This window comes from Erithacus rubecula (genome assembly GCF_903797595.1).
Source record: "Erithacus rubecula genome assembly, chromosome: 9".
Classification (NCBI taxonomy): domain Eukaryota; kingdom Metazoa; phylum Chordata; class Aves; order Passeriformes; family Muscicapidae; genus Erithacus; species Erithacus rubecula.
In genome coordinates, this window is record NC_136660.1 from 4,556,950 (window position 1) to 4,571,484 (window position 14,535).

A 14,535-nucleotide genomic window follows, 5' to 3' on the forward strand; every position below is an offset into this window, starting at 1 on the left:
ATCTGGGAATGCAGGAGAGCTCTCCTGAGCTGCTGCTGCTGTGGAGGATGTGGGGCACAGGCTGGGGTAGTACATTTTTGGTGTAGTCCAGCCTTGGACACATCTTTCATTTCCACAAGTGCTAGCAGTGGTGGAGTGCAGTGCTGATGTGCCACTGCCAGGTGGATCACTGCTCATTTCCATTTCAGCTGGATTTCATCAGTTTATCACAGACAGGCCTGGTCAGTGCTACTTGCTGGTGCTGATATAAACACTGGGGTAAAAGTGGGTTGTGTTTTTTGGAATGATTACCACAGCACCAATATGCTTTTGCTAAGTCATCTTGGGAAGGACAAATATGGTTAAGCAATGAAACTGAATTTTGTCTGGCACTATGAATACGAAGTTATTATTTCCACTGGCATCAATTAAAAAGCTTATTAATAATACATTGTTAAATGAGCAGAATAAAATCTGATTTTAGTCCCTATCTCAATTTTCAGAGAGCTCTCATCTGAATAGACGTTCCCAATAATAATTTCCCAACCTTGTGACTGTACATAAATCTCTGAGCAATCAGATTAGGAGCCCCTTTAGAAAAAACAGCCATAATTCACCAAGTGGAATAAGTCTTTTAAAACTCATAAAATGAAACCCTCTATTTATTATGGTGGTGATGATTGCTGGTGTGACTCCTGTGAGAGTTCTGGCTTGTTGATTTTGTTGGAGGTGGTACAATGATTCTCCATGCAGCATTGCTCTGCTGTCAGACATGATGTTTCCCCAAAGTTCTGCAGGCCACCATCATCTGTTTTACATTTGACACTGGAGGAGGAGAGCCTGCCAAACCACAACAGGCTACATGGTGATTATGAGCACTGAGGAATTGTATTTTATGGCTTGACAGGCTAGAGGCTTCAAGCAACATTTGTGAAAGTGTGCTGGTATGGGATTACAGTTATATTTTAGTTTAGGAAATTCTGTCCCTTTCTAAATTTGGGTGGAAGTGTCTGGGGTTGCTCCCTTGCTGCTGCATAAGGCTGTGCTCTCACTTCACCTGACTCACATCTCCCACCCAGCTTCCACTTTCCTTGTGAGTAAGAAAACAATCAGCAAAATGATGTGGGAGGCTGAGCTCCTGCTCCCAGTGGCCTGAAAAGGAGCCCACACCAGGTGTCTGCTCTGCAGAAATGGCATTGATAATGCCTTGCAGAGTGTTTGGAGACTCTAATGAAAGGTGCTTCAACATTTTTGATGTTAAGATACTTTAAGGAGTGACATTTATTTCTGATTAGAACGGATTAATTCTATTGTTGAAATAGCAGAGAAGAAGTGTTATATTCTTTAATTTATTATTTGATAGATAACTGATTTGATGAGCTGTGTATTTCCAGTTTGGAATTACTGGAAAATTAGTATTTTCCCCATATTTGATACTAAAACCTTAAATAAGGAAAATATTTTCCAAGTTGATGGCTTTGGTTTCTGCATTCATCAAGCAAAGCAATGAAAGAGAAGAGATGTAGAATTCCTATAGAAGATGTAATTTGGAAGAAATCTTTGTCCCTATGTACTGAGTTGTGAGAACATAAGTTGAAGGCTAGCAAAGTTCACAACAGGTATTTGACTCACTAGGGACTGACTTGATTTGGGAAAGTGAAACTAATTTGGTGGGTTTTGGCCTCCTTTGGTTTGGGAGGAGGTGGTGAGCCAGTGCAGCATGTGGGAACATTTTGCCAGGCCTTCCCACCTGGAGCAGGCAGCATAGGAATGCCAGAGTAGCCTTAGAGAATTCATTACTGAGCCAGCAGCCTGCAAGCTCAGACAACCCAACTTCTGACACTGTGTGCTGGCTCAAGGCTCTTTTCCCTGAGGAGAATCTGGCACAAGACACAAAGTGTATTATTATCTGGTTTTTACCCACAGGTCGAGATGGCCTGAACTCCCTGCCCCTGATCTGTAGGAGATGTAAAGAATCAATGGTGCCACTTCCTTCCCACTGCAGGCTGGCCTGCTGTCTCTCTCTGCAGTTCTGCTGTGCAATAGGAGTTAATGGCTGCTATTTCATCAGTCAAACCTTTGAAAAACAGAATGCAGAATGCTGTTTCTGATGCAACCATCCTGCTCTGCAGTGCTGCCTGCCCTTGCACCTGTACAGCCTTTAAATGTTGTAACTGTTAGACTAAATGATCCTGTAAGCTGGATAAGGCACTGCAGCTTTAGCAGGAGCAGTGCTGCCCGTGTGCTCAGTGTGGTGCATTGTGAGGCTGGGAGGGCAGTGCAGCTGCTGGTGCTCCTGGGCAGCCTGGGCAGGAGCAGTGCTGTGTACCAGCTCCTGCTGCTCACAGCAGGGTGGGCACTGTGGGAAGGCTCTCTCTGCTCTCTGCTGCCAGGGCAGGGCTCTGCTGGAAAGCTGATGCTGGGGGAATGGATTTGTTGCAGTCACTACAAGTCAAGCTCTTGCAGTGAGGAAATTGTTAAATGCTAAGGACTCTTGTCAGCATGACACCGCTGTCCTACTTTCATGGCAGTGATTTACAAACTGCAGCCTGTGGGAGTCTGTGGAGTTCAGCTCACCTTTGGGAATGCTCTGCTCTATCAATGATGTATGAAGGGTAAGCTTTCTGAAATACCCTCGAGGTTTCATGGCAACCATATCCCCAAAGCCCTCAGGCCAGTGGGTTCTCACTGAGCTTTGTCTTGGCATTTTGTGGCACACCTATGCTTTGGAAAACTCAGCTTTTATCTTGAGTTTCAGTGGACCAGTTTTAGTTGAAAAGGGGAGCATGAAGGTACAAGGGGGATTTCCTGCTTTTTAACAGCAGTAGGGTTTTCTGCTGGATTCATATGGGTGGTAGAAAAAAAATGTGAATGTGCTGTCCTAGGCATCTCTCCAGCCATGATTCATCTTGTGCACTGACAAGAAATTCTGGGTTTGAAAGACAGTCAGGTGTTCCTACTCAGTGTGATTTCTTGGGAACTTACTGAACTGGCCACTATCAATCCAGAAATGATTTCTTTGTTACAAAAGCAGAAAGCATCTCTGGTGCATTTGCTTCCACTCAAGAAAAAAAATAAACAAATCTGTTCAATCTCTTGAAATTAATTTTGCATATTAGGGCTGGGAGAAATGACATGGGAACTCAGGAAAAGCTGTTTTAACTTATGCTAAACGTTTGCTGCTTTGCTGTATTTTACGCCAGTTTCAGATCTGCAGCCCTGAAGGCTGCAAGCCTGAAAACTAAACTCCTGAAATTATAAAAGCCTGAAATAAAGTGAAGGTTAATGGTCATTGGCTTCTTTCCCACAGGCTCTGCAAGCTTTGATATGTGGAACACTAACAGGATAGGAAGGCATAAGGCAGTCATATATTGTTGTTCTTGCAGTCAGTGTTAGTACTGTCAAGCAAAACAACACTTCCCAAAAAATAACACACCTGCACTGACAGTTATCCTGGGCAAGCTGCTCTTGGAGACCCTGGGACAAGCACTGCTTTGTCCATTGCACACTGAAATAGAATGAAACCAGAAGAAGGGGCACGTGCTGTGATTCTGCACTGACCCATGCTGCTTCAGGGGCATACAAAGGATGTAAAGGTGTTTGCTGAGCTTGTCAGACTGCCCTCAACACCCTTCCAGTAGGGTTCTGCCAGTGCCCTTCTGCAAGCTGCAAGAGGAGCTCTAAGGAGTTTGGCCATTGGAAAGGAAAATCAGCTTTAGACAGCAGCTTCTTTTCAGGCACTTTGGCAGGAGACACTGGACAGGTAAGTGTAAAGCAGAGGAGACCTCACAGGTGCCCTTTTCCAGAAGGATGCAGGAGTTACCAGCTTACTGGAGACTCCCAGTACTGCTTGGAAAAGATGAACAGGCCAGCCTAGTGAAGGTATTTGACTAGAGCTCTTGAGTTAGGGGTATGAATCAGAGAACCATAGGATGGGTTGGGTAGGACAGGCCCTATAGACCATCTCTTTCCACCCCCTGCCATGGGCAGGGACGCCTTCCACTGAACCAGACTGCTCACAGCCCTTCCAACCTGGCCTTGGAATAGAGGATCATTTCAGAGTCCTGTCAGAAATTATTTGGGGGACAACCAGGTGCTCCAAAATGGGAAGGAACGAACTCATATACAGTCAGAGCTGAAACTGAACTGAAGGTGATTAAATTTCAGATGTCTGTCCACATGTTTTGCCATTATTGGCTAAATGGGCTTTGTAATTATCACAGAGATTTTTATAAGGTATAACAGAAATAGGGAAGGGCTGTGTTTTCAAGTAATTCTAACTGCTTGACTCTGAGGCATTCCTTTCCTCTAGGCTGTTTTCCAAACAGTTTAATGCCTGTACATCCTCACAGATTTGCAAACCCCCTCTTCCTCTCACTGGCATTAGCATGCAGCACCACTGCAGTGTGTTAGCAAATGCTCCATAGCAGCTGAATTTTCACAGAATTTCAGTCCTGCTCCATCTACTGCCTGGCACAGGTTTCCATCAGCCCCTGCACTTCACTGCTTACCCTCTCCCTTCAAAGCTGTTAATTCATTCTGTAAAGTTGGATTTACAGATTCATGCTGCAAAGAACATGTGACAGTCTCTGTGTTTTCTTTGTGTTGGGGATGCAGAGAAGTGGAAGAGGAAGCATTAAAGTGTATAAAATAGGCATTAAATTGAAAGAAGGTGCAGGTAAGGGGCACAGGCTACAGATATTCAGAAAGAATATCTAAAAAAAAAAGAGAGTGTTTTATTTAAACCTTTTAAAAAGGGGAAGACTCCTTGTTCCAGGGTGTAGATTGTAAATCTTTGATTAAATCCTGAAACAGCCCTATTAAATAGACACGAAATGTTCTGTGGTACTGAGGAGAAGGGATCATGGGTTATCCAGCTGCATTTCTAAGAGCCTGTATAACCATGCATTTTAATGATGCCATCAGCCCAAGGAGTGCTGGCTATGCACTGCAGCATCCCTGCCTGCCTGCAAAACTGTCCCATCCATACACAGAGCACTTCTATTTGCACAGCCCTTGTTAAGTACAATTTAAAAATCCATTTGGGAGAGATCAATTAATAATTAAGCTAGTGTGGAATTAATCTTAGGCAAATCTGCTTCCTTTTTGCAGTGTAAGGAAGTATTTTGTCTGTCATATCCATCTAGTGACCCAATAAAGCACTGATACCAAAAATTCAATTCTCTCTAGCTAATCACCATCCTGTTACAGCAGGGCCATCATTTGAGATGGCTTTTGTTTTCTCATGCAGAATAATTTTTGAAAATTATGTTAATTTTTACTAAAAGTTGATGGGATAGGGTTCCTGCAGAGGGTAAAAATATTCCCGACTGCTTTATTTCTTTTCATCGTGTTTGAGCATGAATCACTTCCCTGTACCTCATTTTATTTACTTCATCAATGAGTCTTCTCTACTGGGGGAAGCAATTTAAAACTGTTGTGAAAATGTCTCTAACATTTCTTTGTTCCTGGAAGCTCACTTGCTGCTGGAGCTGAAGTTGTAAACAAGGCTTCACAGGGGCACAACTCGGTAGAAATTCAAGGGCATCTGGTACATTTCAATGTAGCTCTTGGATTTTCTTTTTCTTTCTGTGAAATAGCTAATCAAGAGAGGAGAGGAGCTCAGACTGAAGGAAAGAAAAGGACTAGACTGGGAGACTGAAATCTAAGAGAGAAACCAAATAATGTTTTTTTTTTTTCTTTCAATGAGAACTAAGCCTGATCCAGGGGTTTTCTGCCATTGGGTAATTCCCTTAATAACCCTCCCTAAGGTCAGAGGCAGAGACAAAAAATCCTATAGCCTGTGAAGAGGATGAAAGTTCATAAATCCTGATGTTACTAAATTGAAATGAAATTTGCAAGTTTTGGATAACAGGGCTATATATTTCTTTAGCTCTCATGTCCTCCCCCATCCTGCTCCAGTTCATCCTTAGCTCTGTAAATCTCTTTCCAATGCTCTTCTGAGCTAATTCTAATAGGGGATCTATCAATATTCATTATAAAAACACATAAGCCCAGGCATGCTGTGCAGTCAGCCATTAGTGCTCATACTGTTTGATGAATGAAAATGCTATGAAATTACACTAAAATGCCATTCTGACAGTGTCCCTACTCCAGGGTTTTTCACCAGCTCTTCTGGGAGCCTCTGGGAGGAAGGGCATCCATCCCTCTTGGATCATCCATCCCTCTTGGAGATCCCTGTCAAGCCCCATTTATGTTCACAAGCACATCTACAAGCAAACAAGATTATTTTGGTATCTTTCTCTGTTGACACTGGGGTGTTGACATAAATGGGGGACACTTTCAGAATATGCACTGGGTGAAAGCAATGAGTACTTGTAATAAATTCTCACTACAGAGTCTGCAGGAGCATTTTCTTTTCATCATCTCATTAACGACTTAGAGCCATTAACAGCTTAAAGTGCTGAGTAAGGATTTACATTTAATTTAAGTCTTCTGTTCTTAGCTGACAAAATGTATTTTACACACTTGATGGATGTAATTAGTGTGATGAAGCTTTAAAAGAAATTGGCTTGGTTAAATTTAGAATTTGCCATGTCATTTTATACATGAAGCCAAAGCATACATATCAGTAGTTCTGTGGCTTTGGAAAAATGCATTTTATTAATATTACTGGTATATAGATGTTTTTAATTTATGATATTGATACTGCCTAAGTTCCTCTGCTTCACTAAACTTCCATCAAAGCAGGCCTCCATGGAAGCTGCTGGGCTTCAGCAGAGGTAAACTGAGGCCAGCTGCACTCCCAGTCCCTTTTCAATGCACTGTCACTGCTCTCTGCTCAGCCTGCACTCCCAGTCCCTTTTCCTGCAGTCACTGCTCTCTGCTCAGCCTGCACTCCCAGTCCCTTTTCCTGCAGTCACTGCTCTCTGCTCAGCCTGCACTCCCAGTCCCTTTTCCTGCAGTCACTGCTCTCTGCTCAGCCTGACTCACTGCTCAGGGTTCTCATATAAAATGTTTTCCCTCATATTTTCTTGCTCACCCTTGTTTTGCTGCCAGCTTCAGCAGGGGCGGGTGGAAGGTATTGTCCAGTGTTGTGTGTGTGTGAAGTAAATCTGGTCTTTAATGAAGGACAACTTTCTGCCTGTAGTTGGAGCTCCCTCACGTAACAATTGGTGGGTTTTGCTGCAGGCCTGCATTTTGTACCTGGGAACTGTTGTTGAAGATAAATTGAAGCAGGGACAAGTGAACATTTAGTCCCCAAAGCAGAGAGCCTGTCTGTGCTAGGTACAAGCAGCCTTAGGAGATCCTGGACACAGGATTCCATCCCTGTCTGGAGGGATCCTGTACTGGAAGGAGGATAGTGAGGAGATCACACTGTGAGTCACAGCTGTGAGAGTGCAAGGGATGGATTCCCCAGCTGGAAATTGCTGTGATGTGCACTGTGGCTGTGCCTGGGCAGCTCAGGGTGTTCCAGGAGGAGCTGGGTGCCTCAAGCAAGGAGGATGAGGCTGCACTGCTCAGAGGAGATGACTCACATCACTGAGAGCTGCAAGGCTAATGCTGCCACCTGAAAGTGCCACACTACAAGTGAGAGTGCACTGCTAACAAAACTCTGAGTGCTGGAATGGTTATTTGATATTGCTCTTCTTTGAAAAGGATGTGTAAGATCACTACGATTGTTATTAGTGAGGCAGGTGGGGAATAAACTCTTCTGGCTAAAACCCCAGACATGAGAATCTATAGCTGTTTTATAAAGTGAACCATAGTTGATTATTTTCTGAGGTGAGTTCACTGTAACAGGAATTAGTGCCAGTCCTTGCAGTTCCCCAGGTAACACCCTTTTTCAACAGTCCTCCCAGTGTTACTGAGGTAACTGTGCCCTTTCCCTCGCCTGAGAATTTGCCAAAATCTCTGGGGAGGTCATTTTATAGAGTAATTCATGGAGCTGGCCAGGGCACTCTTGTTCAAATGTCCAGTTCTGGGGAGAAGTGGAGAAGATATAAGGTTTTGTAACAAAGGTTAAGTGCTTGTCTGGTGCAACAAATGGGTAAGATTTGGGTGTTTCAATTCCCATTTGCAGGTTTGAAAACCTTTGCTGCAGTCTGTTTTAAAATAAACAGGATAATCTATAGGAGACTGAAAAAAGAGTTACAGCACACTAATTAAGATGAAGTCTGAAGTGTTTTTCTGTTTGACTCTTGTAAACTGTGTTCCCTTTCTCTGCTTTATCACCTGCAGCTTTTGCACAACTCAGCACAGGCCAAATAGATGCTTCTGCAATGTTAAACAATGCATTTTAACAGAGAAAAGCAAAGAGTCTGTATGCTAGAATATACATTATGAAGGCTGTAATTTTGGAACAATGGATCCATTTATGATGGCTGTGTTTATAATAAGTTCTTCCTGATAACAAAGGTTACATGTAAGAGCCAACAGCACAACCTAGGATTTCCCATGAAGCACAAAATGCCAGGAGGATGTGCTCAGCTAGAATAATGTCCATGTTACCTGTTAGCAGTAGCTTACCATTTCAACAGGCATTGGAAATATCACATAAGAAAAAACAAAAGTAAGATGGAATATGTTTAGATTTTTTTCCAATACCAGCTCATTCCCACAGCTTTGGAAAGAATGTCTTACATTATAGGAAGGTATTTTCTTCCTTTCATTTAGTCAGGTATGAAGGAAAATAGAAGTTTTTTTGCTTGATGTCTAAAGATGCCCAGAACCTGACAGTAGCAACTTAAAAAAAAGAGTTTAAAATACTTCCAAGGGATGCAGAAATATTTATTTTACATTCCATATCTATCTATCTATCTATCTATCTATCTATCTATCTATCTATCTATCTATCTATCTATCTATAATTTTGTATCTTTTAAATCCAGTTCTTTCCCTGAGTTTTTTTCTTTATCTCTCGGTATAATTATGGACATGAACAGAGGTGCCCATGAAAATGCAGTGTTTTCTTACAGTTAGTACACCACACTATGGGGTAGAGTGCCAGTGTAACCCTTGGCAAGTGTAGGGAGTACTGTTGGATTTCAGGGGAGAATAACTAATAACTAATAACTTATAAATAATAACTAATAACTAAGAAAGGCTGAGTTCATGGTGGCAGCTCCTGCAGGCTGCTGCCACTGTCACTGCAGTTGGGTTTGCTTTTTTTGGCATGAAGGAATTAGGGTCCTGAGAGACTGACCTAGCTAGTTAGTGGGTCTGTTAGTTTGGGGAGGAAAAGGATTTGCACACAGAACTGAGCAGGGGATTTCCTCTCAGTGGTGTAGTGAAGCACTAAACCTTGTAATGCATTTCTGTCCTGGTTTGTGGGTAAGTAGGTGAGTAATTAATATTTTCTTTGTCACTTGTCCTTGTGATGCATTAGTAGACTTTGGCTGTCACAAAACACTGGGAAAATCAGAAAGGTTAAAGTGTAATTATAAAGTCATACATGGTGACAGTGCTGGTGCTGGAAAAGCAGAAATTCAGCTTCAGGAAGGAGTGTAAAATGTGACACATGGGCAGTGTGTTGGTCATGAGCACAGGAAGGGAATGGCTTTAGTGCTTAAGATGATACATGAAGGGTTTTTGGAGGATGTTTTTTAAGATTACACCTCCAGTCATTCAGTGACTTTTTGGCAAACAAAGGAGTTTGTGGGAAACAGTAACAAAGAGTAAATAAAGAATGAAATATTTTGCTTCATTAAAGAGTTTGGTTGATTTCAGTGCTGCAGAATCTTGTAATTTTTCACATGAATATCCAATATTACCTGTAATAACATCAGTAGGTCATTTAGCTCTTTAGGAAGAAGTTAATAAATAGGAATTAACTAACCTTTTGTCCCTTCTCAGTAAACAGTGCTTATTCTTGCATTTGATGGCAGTGGTCATTACAGTACAACAGCATGAGAAAGGCAGGACTAGCAGGGAGATGTGATTTCTATGATGGATTAGCTGAATAAAAAGATATTGCCTACTTGCAAATCTTTTTTCGTTTTTGCTTTTATGATGTTTGTGCTCATTCCAAATGAGATTTGCAGGTTCTCTGGTAGGTAAAACCTTGGCTATCAGCTCACAGCTAATTGTCCCAGAGGGTCTTGGTTAAAACCCTTTTTATTACACTATCACCTCCTTGGTGATGTGTTCACAGCTGTTGAGCTCAGTCCTGTTTCACTGCTCGTGTGCCCTGCTGTGTTCTGTTGTGGTGATGCCAGGGAGGGTTTGGCTGTAACCTGAGAACCACAGCACAATCACATTCTGTCCCACTGGAATCATCCCACTCTCAAAAGCCTGGCTAGGAATGAGAAGTTAAGCACCAGGGCTGAGACATCAAAAGTTGTAGTTCTAACTGCATTTCCTCCACTGTGGAGTGAAACGAGTTCCTGTGCCCCTCCTTAGGAGCAGTGAAACCTGAATCTTATCAACAGAGCTGTGATGCTGACTTCTCTCCTTCACTGTGGTTTAGGATCGTACCAGTGACAGTGGCACAGAGGTACTGAGACCTAGTGCAGTTACAGCAAAACCTTCCAGAGGTTTTGTCAAGCACATGTGCTGCAGATTCATGGCATGTTTGCCACTGGATGACTTTGCTTCTGTTTGTGAATTTGATCTTGCATCATTTGCTTCTTGCCTATTTGGACATTGTTTTGAGAGGAAGGTCTTACTTTGAATTGTTCACAGGTGTTGAGTTGCCCTTCTTTTAATGTTTAATAGTAACTTTCTCTCATTATTATAAAAGTAAACTAAAAAATTATATTTAAAATTTAATTTAATTAAAAATGAATTTTTTTAGTCTTCTGTTGTTAGGAAGTTGAACAAGTTGTTTGTGGCCTGAGGTTATTTCCTAGTCTAGTGAAGTGATGTTTTATAAATAAGTTTTAAAGCAGTAAGCACAAACCTTTTAGAGCTCCTGCCCTTGCTACCTTGGATACTCCTTGCCTTTTGCTGGCAGTAGTGACTTACACACTGGGTAGCCCATTTCCTGCCTTTCATCTACTCTTATTTTCTCCATGTATTCACTACATGCAGGCTATGGCTCCTGTGCACAGATCCAGTTGAGCACTCACTATGCTGCAAGAGTTTGATGCTTCTCCTGAGAGATGCAGAAGGATGCAAAGGGAAAAGACAAACACATCTCTGTGTAAATTGATTTATGCAGGAGATACCTGTGATTAAGCTCCCTACCCACTGGATGTCACTATTGTTCCACAGAAATTCATCCATGGAATATTTATCTAGCATTGAGGGCTGACAGCAAAGACCATTTGCTTGCAGCAGACTGAACATTTCTAATTGTATTTGCAGGAATATTGTACATTTATGTTCATTTTGCAATTGAATTTTATATCAAGGTTCACCATTTCATAGTAATAAGAGAAGAGAGCATTGCCAAACCTTCAGCTGTGATGACTCTGGAAGTGCAGATAGTGAGTCATGAAAACCAGCCAGCAGAGAAGCTTGCAGTCATTATGCTCAAGCCACTTGTTCTCATTATTATTCTCTTACTCTGCACTTGCTGGAGGTGATCTCAGCTCAGCGAATGAACATTACCAGTCTCCTCAAATTTGCTTGGTACATTAGTTATTTTCTTTTCCCAAAGATGTGCATTCTGTGTGGTGTATTACTCTGAAATAGCTCTTGAATATTCCAGGAGCTGGGTGGCTGAGAGGCCAAGCAATCCACTGGTGAGGAGACTGGATTACACTCCCAGTACTCAGCTGCTGTGAGATCCAGCAGATTACCTCAAATTTCTCATGTCTGTATATCAAGGTCTCTGTGTCTCACAGACTACCCTTAACATTTTTGGGTGCTACAATAAAATGAAGCAGTCTGGGGATTCCATCTAACACTTGTCTCAGCATTGTCTAAACAGATGTAGCTGTAAACCCAATGGAAATGGCAATAGGCATAGAAGAATCCTGCACTTTGTCTGCACCTTGAGAATCCCTTGTCCTCAGTGCTGCCCCAGAACACCATGTCTCAGGAAAAGGAATAATAAATGACTAAAAATCCCAAAAACGTACAGAAAAGAAACTACAAACACCTTCAAAACCTGTTGCTGCTCTCCTAAAATTGGAATATGTAGATGGTATCAGCTCCATTAGTGAGGAGCCAGGTCACTAGAGGCACTGGGGCACATCTCCTTCCTCAGCTTGGTGCGTAAACTGCTTGTGTGAAGGCTCACAGGTGTGTGAGAGGCATCACAGGTGCTGTGCCTCCTACTCTGACATCCTCTGAGGATTGCTTGGTATCACCCAAGCGAGGTTTTAACAGTATTGTGAGAGACTGGCACCAAACCATCCAAAAACCAAGACAAAGTGAGATCAAGATTTTAGATACTGGAGAGAAGCAAAGGAGCAATTTGTTTGCTGGAACCTTTGGGGCTTCAGCACTTCATTTGTATTCAGGAGAGGGGCAGCCTTCCACAGGGACTGACACGGCTCAGCTAACACCAAGTCATTCCCACAAGATTATCAGAAGTTGTGACTTCTTTGGGTGGTGCTGGCTTTGCTACCCAAACCAAGTCACTTCTGGAGTGTTTCATTTGGCAGTGGTGAGGCTTGGTTTAGCTGAGTTCATGTGGGTTTTGCCCACATGAAAACAAGGAGTTCATAATGTGTTTTAAGGTGCTGTGGAGCTGGTTTCAAATGTTTGCTAAGCCATAGGCACTAGAGTGGCATTTACACCCTTGGCTCTCAGGCCTTGGGCTGTGCAGGAAGGTTCAGAGTCTCAGCAGGGTGTTTTTGGTCACAGTGGCTGCATTATCAATGACAATGGCAGCAATTACACATTGACCCCTGTGGGATTGGAAGTACCTGCAACTGGAGTTTGCAGGCAGTGAATGAGTTAGTTCATCTGAGCATGAATACAGATGCTGGATTTTGAATATATTTTTGTTATCCACCCATAATTCATGGCAGACTGGCCTTATTTTCTTTTTCATGCCTATAACTGAGTATTTTTCAAAGGGAGCTACTGATGATTCTACAGGTATCACTTTCTGAAGGAGGTTGTGGATTGGTTTTCTGAGCAGTTATGTTTAGAACCAGGCATTAAGGAAGCACAAAAGAAAGCATATGAAGTCCAGCTCAATTATAGACAACTCTCAGAACCACAGTCCATTAAAAAGTTGTAGAAGATGTATTGAATATTTTTGAATAACAAAAATTCTAAAGTTATAGTATGAAATGCTTTTTTATGGCAGTTAGCACTCTTAAAACTAAATACAAAAATTTAATTTTATTTTGTATGTATTTATATTTGTATACACAGGTGTGTATATGTGTGTGTCTGTCTGCCTGTCTGTATGTCTACATGAACATCCATATGTTTTGGGGCAAATCTCTTGTGTTTTGGCTGTGCCTAATGTTAATCACCACTGCAGAGATGAAAAGCTCTGAAGTACAGGGAAGGTTCTTAACATGAAGTTTATAGCAAACCCTAATGCTTCAGCACAGGGATAACCAAGATGTGCTGGTAGAAAACAGAATCATCTAGTAGCTAAGGTAATTAACTGTGTATTGACTTTTTAATAGCAACTTCCAAGGTACAGCTCAGGCACAGCTCTGCTGTGCTGCTGAAGTGTCTCAAGCACTTGCACTGTTCATGGTGTGGCTCCTGGTACTCAGGGAAATGGGGTCTCTCCTGCAGGGCTCAGTGCAGTCTCAAGCTTCTACCCTAGCTATTTCCTCACTACAGTCCTTGAAAATGAGAATTGCTCTAAAAAAACACCAGCCCAAACCCCTTCCAGTGTATTAGTTCTTTTAAGAGGTATTTCTAGCTTTATTTTCATTGTATTGAGCATGTTTCAAGGTGATTGGCTGTGATTGGGTTTTTTCCAGTAAAAATTCAGAGGAACCTTCTGTTAGATTTTACTTTTTCTAATCTGCTGCAGTGAAACTGGCTTGTGGAAATATTCCCTCCCAAGTGATTGAAGATGTGCAGTTTACAAAGCCAAATCAAGTTGCAAAATAGAGATAATCAAATTACTGACTTCTATAAAGGTGCTGCTCTATTATTTCATACCCTCCCTTCCTGATAATCAAAACAGGAGGCATGATTTATTTGCAAATATGGGGGGATATTATATTCTTCTGTAGCCAGCAAAATACATGACTTTGGCAAAAGGAAGGCAGAGAATAGCTGGGTTACAAATCTGGTTTTTTGTCCAGAGCCATTGGTGTATGACTAGACATTAAAATTGAGTATCTATGAATAATGTCATTAAGGCTTTGGTAAGAGAGAAAAATGATTTGTCACTGATTTATGTAAAAGGATTTTTGGGTGTATTCTTCTCACATCAGTGAGTAACCAGTTTTCTCTGAAAGCTCTTTGCAGCTGTAGTATGTCTAAAATGCACACTGTTTGGCATTTCAAGTGATGAAGCTTTATTTAGTTATTAGAGGGACACTGTGCAAAACATAACCCACAATCTTAGCCCAGCAAATAAGCAGAAATAGAAGAAAATGATGGATTTTAATGGTCTCCTCAGCTACATTAATGCCTTTGACAGTCTTGAAAAGAGAATTCCTAATGAGAGCTGAAACAAATGTGTGCAGGAAGTGGTCTTGCTATTGCTGCTGCACATTTGAG

General features: G+C 41.8%; 2 protein-coding genes across 6 annotated transcripts in view; one reads left to right on the forward strand and one right to left on the reverse strand.

Moving 5' to 3' along the window:
- Positions 1-14,535, forward strand: part of CTNNA3 (catenin alpha 3) — a 374,030-nt gene that overhangs the window by 152,768 nt on the left and 206,727 nt on the right. The window lies entirely within an intron of this gene.
- LRRTM3 (leucine rich repeat transmembrane neuronal 3) overlaps positions 1-14,535 on the reverse strand; it is a 70,503-nt gene that overhangs the window by 52,537 nt on the left and 3,431 nt on the right. The gene's annotated exons all lie outside the window — the stretch shown is intronic.